The following is a 14,817-nucleotide window of genomic DNA, read 5'->3' as shown; positions in this document are numbered from 1 at the left end:
CCCCCGGACCGAAAATGGCTGCCCCAGAGAACACAGAGCCTCTGTCAGAGGCATAGTCCACACCGCCCCCCTCCACGCAGTGTAGCAGGCGGCTGGCTACTTTCGTCTCAAAGTGCAAATGCAAATCAGGCAGATTTTGAATATAAATGAAAAGTACTTTCAGTAGAACCAACTTGATTTCCCCCCTCCAGATTGGGAGGAGGATTTCTGCCAGCTGAGTTTAAATTCATGGTCCTGGACTCTAAATAACCACCACAGACTGAGTTGTATTTTGAGGAGACAGGACTATTTTCATCAGTGCTCCTTTATTTGATATGACTGGGACTCTGCTATGCGCTGCCGGGAGACCATCCTCCAAGGGCTTCTCCCATTTCTATGTGGCTTGAGAACTGAGGCACAGGCTGTTTTTACTCTGGATTATCTATCTTTTCAAAGCTAAAGCACCTTGAAAGTCAGAGCTAGTGTCTCTGGAGGAAAAGGCAGCTTTGTTTATTGTCCAGTAGAACAAAGATAATGTCTCTCTCTGGAGCGCGGAGCAGTCAGATCTGCTTGCAGTTTGTCATGGAGCACGAGGGTTGCCGGCAATCCAGGTTCCTCAGCTGCGATACAAATCGACTGCTTGTGCATCTGCTCGAGCTCCTCTGCATCATTCCTTCTGGCCTTGGGGATGCAGGGGAACAGTGTGCAAACACGATGCTCTAAACCGGGATTGAATCCTAAACCGGGATTGGAGAAAGCCAAAAGCTACTTGCTGTGCCATCAGTAACGAAGTCGTTTGTCTCTGACCCAGGAATCTCATGTCTTGTGGCAGCAGCCATGAAACTGTAGTGGGAAATCTCAGACGTTTTACAGTTCTTGATGTGGTCTTTGGGCAAAATTAAATAAGGTCCTGGGAACAAAAGTTTGCCTGGGACAACTATCTAGGCATGAGGGATTGGCTCATTTTTCTAAATGTCAAGGATGTAGGTCCATTTACTCTTTGTCCATTCACATTTCACTAAAAGAGAAAGCATACAAGAGACTCGCTGTTGGACAAATGCAACTTTCTCGGAGCTGAAAGAGCCGTATTTGTTTTGCAGTGAGAAACGGCTCAGGCAAAAGAAAAAAATAGGAGAAATTGAAGGAGGCCATTAAGTGCTTTGGTTTTTAACTCAAAAGGTGAAGGAAATTTAAGACTGGATGTTAATGACTTTCGATTTTAATGTCTTTGGATTATGACTTACAAGGAGGGGATGGTAATGATTTGAATATCATTATTGTGTTGACATTTTCTCTCTTTGTAGCCCCTCTGAAAAGCTGTACTGAACAGTGAGGCTAGGAATAATTTTGTAGGAGAAATAGCCTAGGATTGAGTTTTAGGTTCTGGTAAGCTTTAGTCTTCTGGAGGCAAGGAGCAAAGCATCGTTACCTTAAGAGACAGGTCCCCTGGGTCCAAGTTAAAAGTCTAGTACTTAGGAATGGTCTATAACTGCCATCCAAACCATTTACGAGATCTCCTTAAACACACTGTGACTAATACAATGTTGACTCCTGAGCATCATCTGTCTTTCTCAGCAAACTTTTGAAGCCTTACAAACAAACCATGCAAAGTGTGGCTTTCATCTCCAACCATCTCCATTGCGCAAGCAAATCTGATCCCAAGGAAAACTGCAGGAGGACGGGTTGCACCCAGTTCATGCCATGTTTTTACAGTTCCCAGCACTTGAAAAAAAAATAATCTGCAGATGTGACAGAAGACATCCAAGCTCCAAATCCCTAGGAGGCTGTGCTGGCTCATCCCCCTGGTCTGTGTCTATGGGACAGTGGAGCGTGGCGATTTCCCTTTTATGCTTCACTCACACTCAGATTATTTTTAGGCTGCCAAAGGAAGCTCATTTTCCAGATCTCTGGGGCAGATGTTTGAGTGACCAAAGGAGAACCAGATGGCCATCAGAGAGGCCAGGGCTGGGAATGAATAACCGTTCAGAAAACAGGAATCAGAACAACAATAAATCAGCCCAAAGCAGCAAGAAGCCTGTGAGTTGACTGCAGAAATGCAAACAGAAATCCGCTGCTACGTTAGAGTCACTGCTTTCCAACAAAGCGGACTTGGGACTGAAGAGGAAGACAGTGAAACTGAAAAGTAAAACTTGCCAGACCCCAGAATGTTCTAGTACACGTACAGTGTGTGTGCAGAGCGTCAGAGGCAGCTGGGGAGAAGCAGCAACTGATGGGGGACCCGGGCGTTCGGGCTGGGGCCCTGAAAATGAAACAATATTGTCCTTGTTCTGAGCCTGTTTCTGGTTTCCTCCCATTGATCATCCCCAAACAATCTGAATGGGCTTAACATGCTTGGTTGCTGATTATTTGGATGGTGTTTATGCATACACGTTAAACAGATTTCTTAGTCCCCTGGAAAGGTGAGGCAAAGAAATCACCTTTAGGATGTTGGAAGGTTATCAGGCACTGGTCCACGTTTGCCTCCCTCGTGGCAGGTTTGTATGTGTCACCATCCCAAGGAGAGGACAGTGTCCTCAAGTGACTCAGTTCTTCAAAAATAATAGGAGATGCGGATCGCAAGGGGAATCTGTACATGTCCCTCCTTGGTACTGATTTCAAACTCAGACAAGGCGAGTGCAGACACTCTCTACAAAGCAGGAATCTATCACTCTCTCCATGTTCCATGACCTAGTGGGTGAGAAAAATGTGGAGCCGGGAGCTCTTCTTTGGCTTGTGGGCTGGCTACTATCGGCAGATCTTTGGGTCATTTCTCAGCAGGAGCTGGCTTCCTGCTCTCCTTGGAGAGCAGGACAATGAATTTTTTTTTTTTTTTTTTTTTTTTTAAGGGAGGGAAAGATGGAGGAGGGGAGAGGGAGAGAGAGACTCTAAAGCAGTCTCCACACCCAACACAGAGCCTGATGGGGCGCTCGATCTCATAATCCTGAGATCGCAACCCAAGCCAAAATCAAGAATGGGACACTCAACGGACTGAGCCACACAGACACCCCTAATCTTCTTTATCCTCCACTCCAGAATGATAAAATCGTGTGTGGGGGGGACAATCTCAAGACACACAAAAGGTAGAAGTGGGTGAGCTATCAGAAAAGAAAAGCATGGGGCACCTGGGTGGCTCAGTCATTAAGCGGCTGCCTTTGGCTCAGATCATGATCCCAGGGTCCTGGGATTGAGCCCCACATAGGGGTCCCTGCTCAGTGAGTCTCCCTCTCTCACTCCCCCTGCTTGTGTTTCCCTTCTCCCTGTCAAATAAATAAATAAAATATTTTTAACAAAGGTATGTTCAAAGAGACCCAAGAAGCAAGTAGAAGGGATGGGGGAAAGAAAATAAGGTATGAATTAAGACAGTCCCATACCAATGTTTTCTCTCTACAAATATTTCTCTAGAGAAAGTTTTACATGATTATCTGACTTAGAAAAATAGAAGATCATTTTTACTGAACCCACCATGGAGGCAGGTTTTAGACGGAGAGTAACTGGTTGGGCTGTAGACACTGCCGCCAAGGGCTGATGTGCTGGCAGGTTCCGGGGGGGTCACCCTGCGGCCTTCTGCTGCCTCTTCCAGATCAACCAGATTTGTACCCTCCACTCATTATTCTCCAGGACTGGTACCAAAGTCACGCTGATTTGCTGATGTCTATTTCTAAGGGTATGCACTTATTGAAGAATCTGACTGGAAAGCTGGGGTGTGTTCATGGGAGCCCACAGAGGAAGCAATTAGAAGAGAGGCTGCCCCAGGCTCACACATGATCATCTGTCAAGGGGTTGGCAAACTGCTCCCTGTGGACCAAATCTGGCTCCAGATCTGTTTCTGTGAGGTTTTAGTGGAAGACAGTCATGCCCATTAGTTTTCTGATCGCCAATGACGGCGTCTACACTACAAAGGTGGAAGTAAACGGTTGCAGCAGAGACTGGCCAGCAAAGCCTGAAATGCGTATGATCTGTAACTGCTGACCCCTCATCTGTAGGAATAGTTCAAACCCTAGCCCTCTACCGCCCACCTCCATCCCTAACCAAAGTCACTGTGAACAGACCTGAGAAGTTTTAAGAAACATAACTTAATAGGGGCACCTGGGTAGCTCAGTGGGTTAAGCCTCTGCCTTCAGCTCAGGTCATGATCTCAGGGTCCTGGCATCAAGCCTCACATTGGGCTCTCTGCTCAGCGGGGAGCCTGCTTCCTTCTCTCTCTCTCTCTCTCTCTCTCTGCCTGCCTCTCTGCCTACTTGTGATCTCTCTCTGTCTGTCAAATAAATAAATAAAACCTTAAAAAAAAAAAAAAAAGGAAACATAACTTAGTCCGCTGCAGGGAAGGTACTAACAGGAAGAGACATCTTAAGGAACCTGCTACTGGAGAACAGGCTCACTAGTCTACCATAGAATTTCCTCTAAGGACATCCTCGGCATCCATGCTTTGTGATTTTATCTTTAAATTCCATTTTATTTATTTATTTATTTATTAAAAAGATTTTTATTTATTTATCAGAGAGAGAGGGGGGGAGAGAGCAAGCACAGACAGAATGGCAGGCAGAGGCAGAGGGAGAAGCAGGCTCCCTGCTGAGCAAGGAGCCCGATGTGGGACTCGATCCCAGGACGCAGGGATCATGACCTGAGCTGAAGGCAACTGCTTAACCAACTGAGCCACCCAGGCATCCCTTTAAATTCCATTTTAAAATGATATTGGTAAGAAACTCATTTGAAATAACAAGGGTTCTCTTTTTAAGATGCTCATAGTTTGCTAAGTGTCACAGAATCACTGGCCACCACTGAGAGCGGTTTAATCAGATTGCTTTAATAGCAAACATACCGCTTGGAAGAAACAGAAAAGATTTTGCTTGTTGGATGGCCTTTTATGTTATTGATGTTGATAGCGAACGTGGGGGAGATGGTGTGGAGAAGAAGGATAGAGGATTTCCTGGAGTCCTGGAGTCTCCTGGGGGCCAGGGAGGCTGTGGGTACCCACAGTAGGGGAGCTGAGAGCAATAGGAGGGCTCCGGGCTTCAGGAAACCTGTGAAGACAGGGACTAGCAACTGAGAAGGAGCAGAGCACAGGAAGCTGAGGTTTCGAAGGTAAACAAAATCCTGTTCCAACTATTGCTTAGGATTAGCCCTGCCTTCACGAAAAAAGGTGGAGAGGAAATTCTCATCCTTCCTTCCGACCACCAAGGACCCCCTTGATCGCAGAGGCCAGTTCTCTGCCTGGTGGGCTGCACCTGCTCCCTTCCTCCACCGACCCGTCAGTCACACTGCCTCCTGCCTTTCCACCTGCATGGCCACCTTTCCTGCAGCACAGGCTCTGGTCACTTCCCGGTGGGGCTACTGCAAAGGCCTCCACACCTGTGTCGGCCTCCACCCCTGCTCTGCTTTTCTTCAGTCTCGCTGTTTCTCTACATCACCGTTGGAATAATCTTAAAACTAACACTCGGACTCTGTCACTCAACTTGAAAACCATCACCGACTCTAGTACTTGTAAGATAAGTCAGATTCCTTAGTCTGCAACTAAAAGCGTGGACTAAATATCTGTGCTTCATAAACTATTTGTTGATTCTTTTTTTTTTTTTTAAAGATTTTATTTATTTATTTGACACAGAGAGAGGGATCACAAGTAGGCAGAGCAGCAGGCAGAGAGAATGGGGAAAGTAGGCTCTCTGCTGAGCAGAGAGCCCGATGTGGGGCTCAATCCCAGGACCCTGAGATCATGACCTGAGCTGAAGGCAGAGGCTTAACTCACTGAGCCATCCATGCGCCCCCTATTTGTTGATTCTTGAACAGGCCATAAAATTTATTTGAGGACCACTGTGCATATTGTTCTGCTCTAGAAAGTCACCCATTTCTGTGGGTGTTCCCCACAGATGGAGTAGTCAAACACCACCCTATTTACTGAACCCTCCCAGATTCCTGGGAGAAATCCAATGTCCCTCCTCTGGGTCAATATGGGATATGGCTCTTACTATACAGAAGAGGGGAATATGAAAAGTTTAGTAATACCTATAGTTCATTATGGAAAACGATAAATCCTGTTAAGAGAGGAAGACGGTGTCTGTTATCTCTTTGTACCCCCTGGAATCCCCAGCACAGCTCTCAGCAGCATGGGGATGGCAATGTTAGGCTGGCTGTAGTCCAGTGTTGGCCCTTCCAGGACCTGGCTGTAGGCTCCCGCACAGCCAGGTTACCAGCTTCTGTGGTTGTATCTGGTGTCAGAGCAAAGAGTGTCAGGAAGGAGTAGAGATGTCCTCAGCTTCTGGAGCTGAGGACAGGCGGTATGCGCATGTGTGTGTGACGTATAGGTTATCTGTCTGTCTCTACTACCTTAAAAGACAATTCCACAAGTATCTACTAAGTAAATATGTCTTTCCTAGAGGAAATAAGTTTGAAGAGCCACACAATAGCTTTACCAAAAAAATTTTAAAATCACCTATCCCATTTATAAATCAGGAGTGGTCTTTCTGATTTTAAGTGCTATGATATGAGAAACAGACAAATGAGATTGGCAATCAGAGACAGCAGAGATGACAGAAGCTGGCACTATTAGAAAAGACTCTTTGAAAGAGGAGGAGAGCTTCAAAAACTTGATAGGCAGAAGCAGAAGGAAGGATATTTCAAGTGAAGGTATAAGAGAAAGAACCAGAAGGGAGAGGCATGGTTTTCATTTTCTGCAAATGTCATTTACTGAGATCAGCCAGTACATAAAACGTCAGGCAAGCAAACAACAGTATCCATAGGGGTGGGGAGAACCCCATCAAACTTAAACAAATCTATTCCTTTGAGAAATGTCTGCCCTAGATTCTACAGGGGAACTTCTGATCTCTTACATTTTGCTATGTTTTTATTTCCAGGCTCTGCACTACCGTTTTGCATAAGACATAGTGAAAAAGGAAAAAGCACCCCCCAAACTCCAAATCTTCCATTGCTCATGAAGCCTTCAAGTGAGGGGTGTATGTGTGTGTGTGTGTTTCCTAGCATACATTGCCTATTTGTCTAACTCATCTATGCACTGTCAAAGTGGTTTTGTCATTTTCCTAAAAAAAAACAACACAATTACTGGAATTGAACCTAAGTGGGAATATCCTGTTTCTCTTAAGAGAGCAAGAATCTGACTGTATCAGCACGATCTCCATTTACAGTCTCAAAAGACACATACATCTCAAGGATTTCTGTTACTTTCAAGGCTGAGTGAAGCTCATAAACAAATAAGATAGATTTCCTAAGGTATACGGTGCACAAATGAGTCGTGCTGCCCCATTTTCCCCTCCTGTGTAACTACCATCATTTTGGCTAGGGCAGAAAAAGTTTTCCTTTCAGTTTCATTTCTGAACTGACTACCTTCCTCCAGTCTTAATATACCTGCTTTATATTGCAGTGTGTGGATCCCAGATTTAAACTCCCAGAGGACATATAAAACTAAATTATTAGGGGTGATATTTATAAGAGGGAAATTTGTAATGGGGGGCAGGGCTTAAAGGCATCTTGGACTGCGGTAATGGAAAGAATACACAAAGACAGGAACCAACATGCCTGAAGTTGTAGTTGCCTCACGACTTCGAGGGTGTTATTTTCACAAAAGAAATTAATGAGAAGGCAAATAAATTGTATTACGTGCTCTAATGGACCACATTCTATTTTCACTGAAATTTGAAGGACTTTTTCAAAGTTAGAAGGCGATAACAGCGTTGACTGCATGCTAAGATTCGTAAATTATAACCCTATGCTACTGTGCTAATGTGTGTACACTGTAAAAACCCGAAACAACCTAAAAATGAAATAAAATCTATACACGTTCTACTACTTTCCGCCTATGCTCCACAGGATGGTCTGGCATTCCCCACTGGCTGTGTATACCCCACGGTGGAGACCGCTGTGCAGAGAGGGTAGACACAGTATTTGCTTTTTTTAATGCAAATCACTTGAGCTGTTTACTTCCTTGAGAAGTGCAAACTGCTTGTTGGGAAATGCAGCCAAGAGCCAGGTAACGAGTTGGAACAGGCCCCAGAAAATGCACCGCGGGGACTCAGCCTAATGCAGACTTCAGCCGTTTTCTGGGCAATTTATCTAGGCCCAATCATTACTCTTATCTTCCTTCCCCCCACCCGTTTAAATAATCAGTTCATCTCCTTAAGCATGAAACCAAACCAAACGAAAAACCACCCCCAAATTTAAATCTCCTTTCCCTAGACCAGCAATAATTGCAGCCTTGTCTCATCTTGTCCTGGCAATTCTGCACCTCGCACTGGCCTTCGTGCAGCCTCTAAACACGTGGCCCGAGCCAGCTGACGTCTGGCTTAGGGAGCATCTGAGCAGGCGGAGACCTGTGTGGGCAAGTGTCGGACTCTGGTGGGGAAAGAGAGGGTAGTTCACTCTCTGCGACCGTGGAATGAAAACGTACAACTCCGCGACCTGTGGATCAGTATATGTGTCGCTGCCTGCTTCGGGCTGTGCTGGGAACACGTGGTGTGTGCGCCAGGACCTGGCGTCTCCAAGTCTGCAAAGGCAACGAGAAACACTACGAGATGCGCGCAAGTCTCTGCTCGCGGAGGATCCAGAGTGGGCTGGGGAAGTCTGTGTTTCCAGGTTTCCCATAGCACCTCAAATGCATGGCCTTACTCCCTCATCCCAAACTATGGAAAGGAGGGAGCCTGTTGGGGGCCTAAACCTTCCCCTTGTCCCGAAGCCACGGGCACACAGGGGGTTCACGCAGCCCCCAGCCGGGAGACTCAGGAGCCCTGCCACCTTGCAGCCGGCTCTGAACACGGCCACGTGGCCAACAAAGGCTGTATCCGAACCTGCCGCTTCCGACAGCAGTCACCTGCTCCCCCAAGTTTGCTTTTCAAAATCTGGGTGGGCACCAGAATCACTGGGAAGCTTCTGAAGACGAACTCCTGGACCCTACCCCACTCCAGCCAGGACTGCAGCGATCTGAGGACCAGCTGAGACCACGCCCTCCCCGTGCACTGGGGACACAGAGTGCGGGGCTTTCCCCGCACACTGACGCGTCTGAAACACACACCCATTCCCCTGGCATATTTGAGACGGGCTGTGAACGCCTCCCTGAGGACATTCACCTTTTCTTTCCCAGCTCTTTTGCTTTTCCCTCGTAGCTGCCTTGAGCCATCAACATGACTGGTCTGGGGGGATGAGCAGAGTTAAGCAGGCTTCTCTCTCACCACACATTTTAGCTTATAAAAGACATGGTTTGGACCAGCTGATCTCCACGGTTCCCTGTAGCTCAGACACCTCGCAGTTCTGTTCATCAGAATCCCCAACTCTGAGACTCTCCCGTTCCACGCTCTTTTCCCTGATACAGTCCACGCACTCCTTCGCCAACTCCCCTGGGATGTTTAACCTTTTGTAGTTACTGTTGATTTGCTTAAAAAAAAAAAAAAAAAATCACATCCTAAATTCCATCTCTGGCCTGCAGCTTTCAAACCTTAACTGAACAAAAAGTAAAGAGATCTACTCATTTGTTAATGAGGTGCTACCATGAATGTCCCATTTTTAGGGAAGCCATGCTGTGTTTTCCCCAATGCTATACATAGAAAAATGATTTCTCTATCATCGATATTCCCATGCCAGGTGGAAAATCCAGAAGGAAGAGGCAGATAAGGCTTCCTAGCTTGCAGGCACAAACAATAAGCGCCATGCCCGTTTTAAACTCATGACGTGCTGGTGAAGGTGGACAAGTCAGTGGGAGATGACCAAACATGACGAGGGGGGACGTCCACTGTCCACCTGTCCTAACACCCTTCCATCCCGTACATATGTGCACACTGAGAGCCAGCAGTGAAGCCCTGGGGTACATGAGGAAGCAAACTTGACATGGTCCCTGTCCACTTGGGTCTTACATTAAGCAAGTCAGTGCATGCGTCATTATAATCTGTGTTAAGGACCTGTTATAGGCTGGGGGTCCAGGCATGAAGGATAAGTGTATCTGGGAAGACTTCTAAGGAGAAGTGAGTTCTGACGTTAGACGAGGAATAAGAGGAAGCCCAGAAAGAAGGGAAGGTCATGTCTGACCCAGGGGAGTGAGCCATCTCGAAGCAGTTGCTCAGAGACAGCCTGAGGTGAGCAGCCCAGACCCCTGTGCCCGTGTGAGCAGACTGTCTTAACAGCCTCTCCTCAAGGCTTTAGGGAAAGAACATCTGCTCCCCTTGCAAAAAGGGCAGGGCACCCTGTTGTCAGTCTCTGTGCATTAATAGTTTTATTCTGTGAAGATCCAATTTCCAGTCAGATATGGGGTCTCCCCATTTTATTTATTTATTATTATTTTTAAAGATTTTAATTTATTTATTTGACAGAGAGAGATCACAAGTAGGCAGAGCAGCAGGCAGAGACAGAGGGGAAGCAGACTCTCTGCTGAGCAGAGAGCCCAATGCGGGGCTCGATCCCAGGACCCTGAGATCATGACCTGAGCTGAAGGCAGAGGCTTTAACCCACTGAGCCACCCAGGCGCCCCTGGGGTCTCCCCATTTTAATACTAATTGCAAGTTTACATAGTTGGTGCTCACGGTTCCTTGCATAAGGCTCTCTTCTCGGCATTACCAGGAAAAAACCTAGCTTAGGCACAAAACAAGAGACCGTTTCCCACCTAGGGCAGCTCGACTCAACCAGAAATGGTACTTCTAGACACCGCAGTACAAGTTCTCGGTGCCTGGACGCTCAGGAAACTAAGGGCTGACACTTTATCCGTTATTCAATCCAAACAAAGCACAAGAGCTCCTGTCCTTTCTTTCCATATATAGATTAATACCTACCCGCAAAGGTACCAATGCTTCCAGAAGACTGGAATTCAGGTTCTCCCACCTCCTGACTACCCCACCGACACAGAATCAAAGGCCAATTTCACTCACAGAATTGTAAGATCCTGTGGGGCTCTTCTCGCCTTCTGAAAGGTGAAGTCCTTTATTTTCTTCTTAAACCCTCCTCAGCCAAAAGTTCTCTAAGATTTCCCTGAACTGGTGATTCCAAAAATGTTAGAACTGATTCCCTTGATGTCAGAGGAAGCCGGATACAGGCCCGCTGATTGATGTGCTAAACGAACTCTTCCCAGCTGAGCCTTGACAATCGCAGGTTTGGCAAGACAATCGTTACTTCTGGTTTTGTTTTTGTTGAAATAGAAAGAGGCTCCCAACTCCTTAAGAGGTATCCCCCAGTCCATGCCCTGTTCTAGCAAAACTTTTCTTCCCTCTCTTTGTTTTAAAAGAGAGGAGCCACTTTCTCAGAGGCTAGACCTGAGAAAGGACACATATGTTTTGGAATAGCCAATAACACAGTTGCCACCCCTTTTACTGGAGGGCCCTGACGTTCTCAGATGTCAGCCTGGGTCCAGATCACCTAGAAAGCTTGTTCAACTGCATTGCTGGCGGCCAGCCTCAGGGTTCTGACTCAGCAGGTCAAGGGTGGGACCTGAGGATCTGTGGTTCTAACAGATTTCCAGGTGATGCTGCGGCAGCTGCTCCGGGGACCATACTTTGAGAACCACTGCTCCGGGGACAGCTTTATGATCAAGAAATATGTCCTGAGGAGTGCCTGCCTGGGTGGCTCAGTCAGTTAAATGTCCAACTCTTGATTTTGGCTCAGGTGATGACCTCAGGGTCAGGAGATCGAGCCCTATGTTGGGTTCTCCCTCCCTCTGCCCCTTTCCCCTGCTCATGCACGCTCTCTCTTTGTCCCTACTAAAAGAGAAATATGTACTGAGTAAGTACTGAATACAGGGTACTCCAATGGATACTGGGAGCCCAAAGAGATATACCTGACTTCAAAAGTTTACAAAGTTGGGGCACTTGGGTGGCTCAGTGGGTTAAGCCTCTGCCTTTGGCTCAGGTCATGATCCCAGGGTCCTGGGATTGAGCCCCACATCGGGCTCTGTGCTCAGCAGGGAGCCTGCTTCCTCCTCTCTCTCTTTTTGCCTGCCTCTCTGCCTACTTGTGATCTCTGTCTGTCAAATAAATAAATAAAATCTTCAAAAAGAAAAGTTTACAAAGTTCAAGTATTTTCTTTCTTCCCTAAAGAGATAAGCAGCCACAAGTAAAGAGACAACAGCACCTGCTAAATGCTCAGGGAGCAGTGATCAGCAGATTCAGCACAGAGAGAGATGCTGATAGATGTTTTGAGTAGAGGGCAGCCTTGGAGATAACTCTGAACTTGATCTGGTCCTTGAGAGGAAGGTTAGCACTTAGATAACCAGTGATGAGACACACGCGTAATGCCTCAAAGCAAAGCATCTCAGTTCCTTTCAACATTGATTCGCCTTTATACAGGGAGGTTGGCAGCGATGAGACACACGTGTAATGCTGCATCTTGGTTCCAAGTGCGCAAAACTTGCACCTGAGTTGAGACTCCCTCAACTGGGCACGAGGACCAGAAGGGAATTACTCTTCCTGATTCTCCCTCCAGCAGCAAGGCCAGATTTTGCAGCACTGCGATGCCCCACAGTGTGATAGCCTCAATGAGGGAAGAGGCAGGGGCAGGGGCGAATTCCTCTGAAGAGCAGACGGGGAAGGGCGCAGGCAAGGGCATGTGTTGGGGGCAAGAGGAGTAAAGAACCAAGAGTCAGAGGCTCGTGGACCCAGGCTTGTACTTCAAGGACATAAGAGGACCAGGTGAGCACCAAGGGACAGATAAGAAGTGGTCAAGGAATGACCAGAGATCACAGGAGAATCCTTCCTCTTGTCAACCTCCTATTAGATCCCAGACCTGCCACCATTCTAGGGTGACAGAGATGCTTAAGGCATCATGGTCTTTGCCCTTGAAATGTTCCTGTCTAATAATGAGGAAGACAGAAGAACAGAAAGATCAGTTATGAAGGCAAGAGGGTAAGCACTCTGGAAGAAATTTTCATAATGTCATGCAAGTGCAGAGCAGAGACCAAAGAACTTTGGGGGGCTCAGGGAAAGATTTGCTTATGCGGAGAAGCAACATTTGGGCTGGGCTGAGGAATCTCTTCCAAGTGCAAAGAGGAGGTTCAAAGGCACAAAGTAGTGGAGAGTTCTGGAACACTGGGGAATGTGGAGCTCACGTGCTAGGGGAGGACTGTGTGTGTGTGTGTGTATGGCTGCCGGGAGTATGTCCAGACGTCAGCCCAGGCAGGCAGGAGCTGACGTATTCCACGTTAAGGAGGTGGGATTTTAACCTCAGTGTGATTGATAGTCCCTGAATAATTTTATACCATTAAGCCACATGGTCAGATCCTAATTTACAAATTGTCATTGCAGAGCAGAAGACAGTGGGGAAGACAGACTTGAGAAGGAATGGCCAGTCCCATGGACCAGGACGGCAGCCGGCATGGCGGAGGCGGCAGCCTTCCACACTGGATGTGGAGGGGTGAGTGATGGATGGTGGAGAGGGAGCCCTGTCACTGAAGCCAGACCCCTCCGAGATAGATGACAATTATGCAAATGACCATAGCAGTTCACTGTCCCGCTCCCTATCCCTTTTCCCTGCCTCTACTCCTCAAATTTGATATCCACCACGTGGTTTCATTCCCAGCACCGCTGGACCGTTTTGGAAGGAAAATCTCCTTGCTGTCCATCGTAGCCATGAAAAGTAAATCCTAAGGGTGTTCATCACACAACCTCAGCATTTGTGTTACATTCGCTCAGCCAAGTGCTTGGAGCTCACCGTGCCTTACAGGTGCAAAACCAGTCAACGCTGAGTGCAGTCTGACAGCAGGTCTAATCATTATCACCTGTGAAATAAAAGGCTTTTGAACTTGATTAAGCAGCACCAGGTTTCTTTCATTTAAATAGCGCATTCGTATTTAAAAAATGATGAAAACAGAGGTGCTGGATTATAAACATAGAACGGGAAAAGATAATTTTTCTCCCCACAGTGGTTCAGTACGTTTGTAAGGCACTGCAGGGCAGACCCTGGGCACACCTTGAGATCCAGAAAGTACTTTGCATCAGCTGCCCTCCAGCCTGCAGGGCTCTGTCTCGTCCTGTGTTCTCCTGGCTGAAGCCAGAGCTCAAGAGGACGGTGACACGTGACTGGTGTTGCGGCATTACTGGGGAGCCAGGGAGAAACTCAGGTGTCCCCCCTCGGGGAGTGCTTTGCGGAGAAGCAGAGCAGAAGGCCAAGTGTGCGAGGTGGTGTTGAGGCTCCGAGAAGGGAGAACTGTCAAGGCAGGATCAGTGTGGGTTTCACACGGATAATGGATTTGGGATTTGTCTATGAAAGCCCCAGGTGACATGATGGAGGTCTCCTAACGGACGGCACTGAAACACTGACTTGTGGAGAGTTAGTGCTGGGTTTCCCAAATAAATTATGTTCTCACATAACGCACTGATATGCGTTTGGCAGAACTACAATAAACATACAAAACAATATGATTAATCGGTAAACCTTTTTTTTTAAGATAATGTTATTGGTGATGATGGGAACTGGCCACCACTAGATCACTAAATTAGTAATAAATAACCTCTCTGGAGAAAACCTTTGACTATGCAATTCTGCTTAAGCTATTTAAGAAAATAGGAAAATAAAAAAATGTGCACAGAGGTATATGGGCGAAGCTATTCTGTATAGCATTCTTTATAACTTTGAAAAAATCAAATACACCTGTGATTGATGAAAACAGAATTTCTGGTAGAAAACTGGTGAAATAAGCTATGGCACTTCTATGTTGTGGAATATTAGCCATTATAAATCATGCTTCAGAAGCCCCTTTAATGACATGGGGGAAATGTTTATGATTATATCACTGAGATCCTACCAAGTTTCAGAAGTTAATATAAGATCAATTAAAAATACACATGGGCTGTGGCATCCAGGGGGTGCAGTTGGTTAAGTCCGACTCTTGGTTTTGGCTCGGGTTGTGATTTTGGGGTTGTG

General features: G+C 46.8%; 1 protein-coding gene across 10 annotated transcripts in view; it reads right to left on the bottom strand.

Annotated features, from left to right (window-relative positions):
- The window catches only part of PDZD2 (PDZ domain containing 2), a 349,162-nt gene that overhangs the window by 55,114 nt on the left and 279,231 nt on the right, over positions 1–14,817 (bottom strand). The window contains exon 1 of one of the 10 annotated variants that reach the window (XM_004738078.3): positions 10,836–11,512. The exons of the other annotated variants lie outside the window; for them this stretch is intronic. The gene's annotated coding sequence lies outside the window, so the exon portion shown is untranslated. Of the gene's footprint in view, positions 1–10,835; positions 11,513–14,817 lie in introns of those variants that run through there. 10 annotated transcript variants of the gene reach the window in all.

The sequence above is a fragment of the Mustela putorius genome, unplaced genomic scaffold (genome assembly GCF_011764305.1).
Source record: "Mustela putorius furo isolate JIRA1106 unplaced genomic scaffold, ASM1176430v1.1 tig00000407_pilon_pilon_pilon, whole genome shotgun sequence".
Taxonomy (NCBI): Eukaryota; Metazoa; Chordata; class Mammalia; order Carnivora; family Mustelidae; genus Mustela; species Mustela putorius.
The sequence above is the reverse complement of the archived record's forward strand: the minus strand, read 5'-3'. Positions and strand labels throughout refer to the sequence as shown.